Source organism: Delphinapterus leucas, chromosome 10 (genome assembly GCF_059928025.1).
Source record: "Delphinapterus leucas isolate spDelLeu-1000000601 "Yukka" chromosome 10, BTC_Dleu_Yukka2, whole genome shotgun sequence".
Classification (NCBI taxonomy): Eukaryota; Metazoa; Chordata; class Mammalia; order Artiodactyla; family Monodontidae; genus Delphinapterus; species Delphinapterus leucas.
Window position 1 is genome coordinate 81,035,003 of NC_143138.1, and position 8,587 is coordinate 81,043,589.

The window sequence follows — 8,587 nt, forward strand, 5'->3', positions numbered from 1 at the left end:
CTCCACCAGCAAAAACGCTCAGGTGATGGTTAGCATTTTTTAGCAATGAAATATTTTTTAATTAAGATAAATACATTGTTCTTTTAGACATAATGCTATTGCACACTTAATGGACTATGGTATAGTATAAACATAACTATTGGCATTAGGAAGCCAAAAATTCCTAGCAACTTGGTTTATTGCGATGTTCGCTTTATTGCAATGGTCTGGAACCGAACCCGCAGTGTCTCCGAGGTATGCCTATATTGGCATAATGTAATCAAAATGGCCGAAACCCCTTTTTTATTCTATATGCCTTATATGACTTACAAGGAGGTTAAATGTTCTGCATTTGTTTGAGCAGCACCTATACTTCTTCATAAGGCACTTATTCACTCAAAAATATTTACTGAGTGCCTACCATGTGATGACAATTTTCTAAGCACTAGGTACTGATTCAGCCATTCATTCAATAAATATTTACTGAGCACCTAATATGTACCAGACAGGTGAGCTTCCAAGGAAAATGTAGTCAACGAAATGAACAAAAGCTCTATTCTCATGGAGCTTCCATTTTAGTGGAGCCATACAAACATGAAGAAAATAGAGTCTTTGAATAGTAGAGGTGCTCTGCAGGGCAAGATAAAGGGAATTGTGATACCCTGAGTTGGGACTGTTATTTTATGTAAAGGAGTCAGGGAAGGCCTCATGGCTAAGTTCATATCTGAGTAGAAACCTGAAGGAAGTCAGAGAGTGGACCATGTGGCCATCTGGGAGACAGTGTTCCGGGTGGAGGGACCAGCACGGGCAAAGGCCCTGGGGTGGAGCATGCTTGGTATGGCATGAAAATACAAAGGTGAAAACACTAGACACTGGTTTTACCTTCTTGAAACGTAGAGTCTGGTTGTGGAGGCAGAGAGTAATCAAATATCTCCCAAATAGATGTCTAATTCTGAAGAGCCCATGTGCCAAGAGGGAAACACAGATGGGGCTGGAAGATCCTCTAAAAATAGCTGATCGAATCTCAGGGAAGGATTCCCTTAGGAAGTGTAGTTTAAACTGAAGTCCAAAGAAGAAAGCGAGGTTAACCTGGTGAAAGGGAAGGAGGTGGTAGGGTATTAGGGAGGCTATTTCCTGTATAGGGAACAGTGTGTGATCGAAGTGTGTATGTTCAGAGGGGTAGATGGGATCAGGGCTGGTTCTAGGACATAAAAGATCCAGGCATCTGCCTTGCAGAGAATGAGGGGGAAAGCATCCTTGATAAGCAGGAGGGTATGAGCAGGGGACAAGTCGCAGAGGGTTTCTGCAGTTTGTAATTACTTAACTGTTTAAATGAGTATGTTTACTGTCTGCCTTCCCTGCTGGAGCAAGGTCCAGGGGGCTAGGACCCTGTCTCCTTTCACTACACTATCCCCAGCTCGTACCCCAGGTGTGGCCCCCTGCAAGGGCACGGTTTGTATTTGTGGATTCCGTGGCTGGCTAATATCTCCAGCAATCTCACAACCAGCTGAGAGCCTCAGTGGTAACAAGCAGCTCACATTTTGTGAGTAGTTGGCTCTGCCAGATTCTGGGTTCAGAAAAGGCCAGCAAACTCGGCAGTATTCAAAGCTGAGATTTATGTTTCAAAATCGTAGATAAAAGCCGACTGTGACCATGGAGATCTCCTCCCACGGAGAAGCAGAGTCCAAATGGCACTGTTCTCCCTTCGTCATACTAAGATGACGTTTTCATCTTGACTTGGGGATAGTGTACTTCCAGGATGGGTGCTCATTGCATAGTATTAAAGAGTCAAACTGTCAGATGAGAAAACAATATTGTTTTTTTATTTCAAGAACGTGTGATGGGGCTTCCCTGGTGGCACAGTCGTTGAGAGTCCGCCTGCCGATGCAGGGGACACGGGTTCGTGCTCCATTCCGGGGGGATCCCACATACCGCGGAGCGGCTGGGCCCGTGAGCCAGGGCCGCTGAGCCTGCGCGTCCGGAGCCTGTGCTCCGCAACGGGAGAAGCCACAGCAGTGAGAGGCCCGCGTACCGCAAAAAAACAAAAACAAAAACAAAAAAACGTGTGATGTTATCTAAGACGCTGGTTGCCCAGCCAGTAGACTGATTGCCAAGGCATCTTCACTGTGAGAAGAAAAAAAAAAAAGGTTGGGGGTGTATAGCATAACTCTGGGACAAAGTGCAGAGATTTAGCCAAGCCCTCATTTTTGCAAAGCTGAAGATCAACTTTCCTGGTATTTCCTATCAGCCTCTACTCCCCGGTTCTTCCTTCCCAATCCTGCATTTGAGGCCGCCTGTGGTACCAGGGAAGTGAATTGTACCCTCCCCAGGGTAGGAGCAGGGAAGCCAGGTGCAGCCCATTCTGTTCACCTGGCCACAGTCACGGATGCCGGGCTGCACGTGGGAGCTAGGCTGGTTCCTGGAGCGAACCTCGGGCGCTGCACTTGGAATGCTGGGACAGAGGCTTCCTTCATGCTGGGCTGCGTGGTAGCGGCAACACCTGGAACAGCAATGGTGATTTTTGCCACCAATAGGGCATGCCACCCTGGAGCCAGTGCTAGTTCAGAGGAGGCCAGATTGAGAGAATTGAATGGAGAGAGCGGTGAAGCCCCAAAAGATGGTGAACCTCAGAATCAAATTGCACCTGAATCCTGCCATGTTTCTGGACTCGTCCATGAAGTAAGTCCATACATTCTGTTTATTATTGAAATTGAGACTTCTGTATTTGGTGGCCAAATCTTCCTAGATGGTAAAGGTAATAGAAACGCAGAAACAATTTTCTGTCCTCTAAAAGTATAGTAGCATGTACAGGAAATCAGAATGCAGGTGTAATTGCTGCAAGATCCATATTCTCCTAATTTTTTTTAAGTGAAATCTTCCAAGAGTTAACGCCTTAAGTATGTTAATGACATTTTGAATAAGTAAACATACATGTTTTCTTAAAAATGACAACAGCATGAAGGGGTAGACAGTGAGAAGGGCATCTCCATCTCATTCTTCTCAGTTCTCTTCCCCAAAGGCAACATTTTAATGCCTTTACAGGCTTCTTATATGTACTTCTTACGATAGTCTGTACATAGATCTCCCTTTTAATTTACACAAATGCTGCTATATGCTGTCAGCATCTTGCTTTTTTTACTCACAAATATATCTGAGAGGTTGTTCCATATCAGAAAAGATATAAGCTGCTTCCTTATTCTTTTTTTGCTTCCTTATTTTTTATTTCAATTGAAATATAGTTGATGGGCAATATTACGTTTCAGATTTTTTTTTTAATGAGAAAGCTGCTTCTTAAATATGGCTACGTGGCTAGGAATTTTTCATTCTTCATTTCACTGCTACCTGCAAACAAGGGTGAGTAAATTAGTTGGTTTAATCAGTGAAATGAAACAATGGTAGCAAAGACCTTTCATACACTAATGTGGAAATTCATTTAAAATTATTAAACAGCGGGCTTCCCTGGTGGCACAGTGGTTGAGAGTCAGCCTGCCGATGCAGGGGACGCGGGTTCATGCCCCGGTCCGGGGGGATCCCACGTGCCGCGGAGCGGTTGGGCCCGTGAGCCATGGCCGCTGAGCCTGCGCATCCGGAGCATGTGCTCCGCAACGGGAGAGGCCGCAGCGGTGAGCGGCCCGCGTACCGCAAAAAAAAAAAAAAAAAAAAAAAAAAAAAATTATGAAACAGCTCCAGACTATTCCATTTTTTGGTTCTGTGCTTTATTTAACCAAGCTCCCATAGAGAGTCATTTAGGCTGTAACCTTTAGCTACTTTACACAAAGCTGCTACAAATATTATGTATGCTCCGTTGTTTGAAAGCTGTATAAAATGTTCTCAACAACAGTCTATATAAAGATAGGCTGTTCAATCAAAAGTTTTAAACCTGAGACTGAATACAAGAATAAAAAATTGTTTTTTGTTAACTTTTTTTGTGTGTGTGTTAACCTTCCCCCCACCCCAACGAATAGATGGATTCCTTTTTTAAAGAAAATTGCATTATAGGGGCTTCCCCGGTTGTGCAGTGGTTAGGAATCTGCCTGCCAATGCAGAGGACATGGGTTCGAGCCCTGGTCTAGGAGGATCCCACGTGCCGCGGAGCAACTAAGCCCGTGCGCCATTACTGAGCCTGCGCTCTAGAGCCCGCAAGCCACAACTACTGAAGCCGGCGTGCCTAGAGCCCGTGCTCCGCAACGGGAGAGGCCACCGCAGTGAGAGGCCTGCGCACCAGAATGAAGGGCGGCCCCCACTTGATGCAGCTAGAGGGAGCCCGCGCACAGCAACGAAGACCCAGCACAGCCAAAGATAAATTTTTTTAAAAATTGAATTATAGTTGATTTACAATATAACGATAGTTTCAGGTGTACAGCAAAGTAATTCAGTTATATATATATATATTTGATTCTTTTCCATTATACTGATGTTATTACAAGATATTGAATACAGTTCCCTGTGCTGTACAGTAAATCCTTGTTGTTTATTTTATATGTAGTAGTGTGTATCTGCTAATCCCATACTCCCAATTTATCTCCCCACTGCTCTCCCCTTTGGTTATCATAAGGTTGTTTTCTATGTCTGTGAGTTTGTTTCTGTTTTGTAAATAAGTTCATTTGTGTTATTTTTTAGATTCCACATATAAGTGATATCATATGATATTTGTCTTTCTCTGGCTTACATCACTTAGCATGATAATCTCTATGTCCAGGTGGATTCCTTTTTCTCACTCATCCATCCATCCATTCATTCAACAAATAGGTTTTGTTTTGTTTTGTTTTTTGCGGTACGCGGGCCTCTCACTGTTGCGGCCTCTCCTGTTGTGGAGCACAGGCTCTGGACGCGCAGGCTCAGCGGCCATGGCTCACGGGCCCAACCGCTCCGCGGCATGTGGGATCCTCCCGGACCAGGGCTCGAACCCACGTCCCCTGAATCGGCAGGCGGACCCTCAACCACTGCGCCACCAGGGAAGCCCAACAAATGGTTATTGAGCACTCACTATGTGCCAGGGAATATTTTGGTGCTGATCCTTACCTCAAGGGCCTAACATGACATGTTCATTGGAGAAGAAGATAATAGGTCCAATGGACAGCCAATCATCTGTGGTTATTTATACACATTAATATTTAAGTGACTTTAGTTGTAACAGCTTCACAGTTATTTCAGTACAAACCAACTCAGTCTTGGACCTGTATCAGAAGGGGTCATGTCTATGCTAGGTCAGTCAATATTTCTAGGCGATAAAAGTAAGGGACCAACAGACCCTTTCTAGGGAGAGCATTCCCTAGAATCTCTTACTGCAAGAAACAGCTCCAAGCCATTCATTAAGTATCAATGCCCATGTAGCTTCCCGGTAGCCCCAGCTCTGTGGCCTTGGCTGATTGGACCAGAGGTGGGCATGGGACCTCAGGGCAACCAGTTTATAGGTTGGCTGGTGGCCTATGATCTGGCCTGACTCTAAAGCTTTGTCCAGTAGGAATGCTGGTAACAACTTGCCCCAATCAGATCCTTTTGAATTGAGATACAGAGAAAATAAAACAAATGTTAGCTACGGAAGTAAAACCAAAGGAGAGGAGAAGCCTAGTCATGTAACTGTTGAAGTCAAGGTTTCCAAACCCAGGGACTAGCCAGAGTTAACCAGGTCAGGTCTGGTCTAGGGCAATGGTTCTCAAACTTGCACAGACAGTCCATGCTTCTGGACTCTTCCAGTAAGTCAGTCTATATGTTCCACTCCTTGTTTATCTTGAGACTTCTGTTTAATTGGTGACTGTTGTCTGAATCATCCTAGATGGTAAGGGTGATGGAAATCCAGAAACAGTCTCCTGCCCTTGCCTGGAGGGCCTGTTAAAACAGAGATGCTTGTTGCACCATCAGAATTTCTGATTTAGTGGGTCTGGGGGGTGGTGCTGAGAATTTGCATTGCTAAGAAATTCCTAGTTGACACTGATTCTGGTGATCCAAGGATCACACTTTGAGAACCACTGCTCTAGGGAAATATTCCATCCATTCAGGCCTCTGTGAAGTAAGATGGGTCCTCTTCTTACCGTTAGGCTAGAGCGTTCCATTTTCTGGGTCCCTGTGAGATCATTCTACCACAGAGCTGAAATTCCTGATTGCCTTTTTTTTTTTCAGGTCTTTTTGACATCTCCACATTTCTGAGTGAGTCCTTACCACATTACGAGCCCCCAAAATAGAACATAGTAATTAGGTATCATTTATTGAGCCTGTACTCTGTACAAATAGAAAGCATTCAGTAAATGATAACTAGATGTTCAGTAGGGAATTGCAATGACTCATAAATATTTTGTCCCTAAATTCACTACTGCAGTATTGTTTATTTTGTATTTTTGTTTTTAGAAATTTAAATTTCCTCTTGATTCTTACTGCCAATTATATAAGAACCAGATTTTGCTCAGCATTTGCAATTTTTCCTACAGTTGTAATGTTCCATCATGTCCTCAAAAATATTAAAACTCAGAGAAAATCAAAAGCAGCTCTAACAAATGAGACTGAACTCTTCCTTTGACCTAGATATACTGTTCCTGACAAATTAGTGTGTTATTAAAATGTGTTAACTCTGAGGACATCTGTGATCACATTTATTACAAACAGAAATAGGAAGATCTATTGGAAGTTTATTTATATCAGGTCCCACCCTAATAATCTCAGGTCTCTGGTTATGTCTTTTGTCAAACTTTAAAATGGAATATTTATTTTACGATTATTTCTCGTGTTTCTGCTCCACTGGACTCAGCTTTGTGAGCTCTGCAAGTGGGTCTATTTGTCCACCAGTTTTCTCTTAGCGCCTAACACAGGACAGGTGTTCACTAAATACTGGTGGATGTTATAGACCCAATGTTTGTGTCCCCCTCCCCACCAAATTCTGACTCCCAATGTGATGGGATTCAGAGGTGGAGGTAATTAGGTCATGGGGTGAAGCCCTCATGAATGGAATTAGTGCCCTTATGAGAAGAGGTCAGGGAGCTCCCTTGCCCACTTTCCTTCATGTGAAGATACAGGGAGAAGGAGGCAGTATACAAGCCAGAAGAGGACCCTCAGCAGAACCTAACCATGCTGGCACCCTCATCTCAAACTCTAGCCTCCAAGACTGAGAAATAAATTTCTGTTGTTTATAGGCCACACAGTCTATGGCACTTTGTTATAGCAGCCCAAACAGACTAAGACAGTGAAACTGAATTACCCTGGCTGTACGCTTACCATTAAAAAGTGCTAAGGCAAGCATCATTTGTATCATATTAAACTAAAATAATAATGTGAACATAATTAAAGTAGAATAATAAATTGAAAATAATGTAGCTCATTAAGTAAGCCAGTGAAAAAGAAGCAACAAGGCTAGGAATTTCTTTATTCCTCATTCCATTGATAAGAACTCTGCCTGTGGCCAAGGACAAGTAGATTGTTCTGTTTAATCAGTGAAGTAAGGCAACCACCTTCAATTCATTTAAAACGATTTTGCTGCATATTCTGTAAAAGAAATATAAGAGAGCACATAATAAAAATGACAGTGTGATACACCAAAATGACCCCTTTTATCTCAAGACCTTGAGGCATTTTGCAAACGATAATTATCTCTTATATCATCCCCTCTGAGGTAAGAATTATTTTCCTCATTTATAACTGAGCCTCCATAAAATTATTCCCTCCCAAAGTCCCAAGTCATGGCTGCTCTTTGAATCCTTCACCTCCTGAGATATGTCTAAGTTAGCACATAAATCACATTGTTAAAGAAAACTTTAAATCAGGGCAAAAAGTTATGTTTGAGCTACCCAGAGAATAAGCTACTTAGGGATTTTAGATTTCAAGTAAAACTTTCCCAGTGATGAGTGGCAATGGGAACGCATTGGAAGAATTTTTTTTTTAATTTGCTTTTTTTACAAAAAAAATTATTTATTTTTGGCTGCGTTGGGTCTTCGTTGCTGCAAGTGGGCTTTTTCTCTGGTTGCGGTGAGCGGGCTTCTCATTGCGGTGGCTTCTCTTGTTGCAGGGCACGGCCTCTAGGCGTGTGGGCTTCAGTAGCTGCAGCACGTGGGCTTAGTAGTTGTGGCTCATGGGCTCTAGAGCTCAGGCTCAGTAGTTGTGGCGCATGGGCCTAGTTGCTCCGTGGCAGGTGGGATCTTCCCGGACCAGGGCTCGAACCCGTGTCCCCTGCATTGACAGGAGGATTCCTAACCACTGAGCCACCAGGGAAGTCCTGGAAGAATTTTAACACAAAAATCTATTCAGTTCTACTTTGTATTTTAATGACGTTTTCAATATTTGGATGGCCTTAGAGGTGAATTGACTTCAAAACACTATCTGAAGTTGTAGGTGATCTGGAGCCAAAATAAAGAATATCTGACAAAGAATACGTTCTCAGAGGAATGATAATAAAATCCTAGACTGGGAGAATGTTCCATTTTATTGCCCAAATGCATAGAAATTTACCATGACAGATCAGAATTTTAATATCTGGTCAAAGGACATCATTCTTAATGATCCCCAGCTGCAGAGAGTATGTACTTGGAATTTTCATCCCTACCTTTGTGCTATTAGGGATCCTACATTTTAGATTTACAGAATTTTTAAACTTCTATTTGCAAAGAATTACAAGTATCAAAAA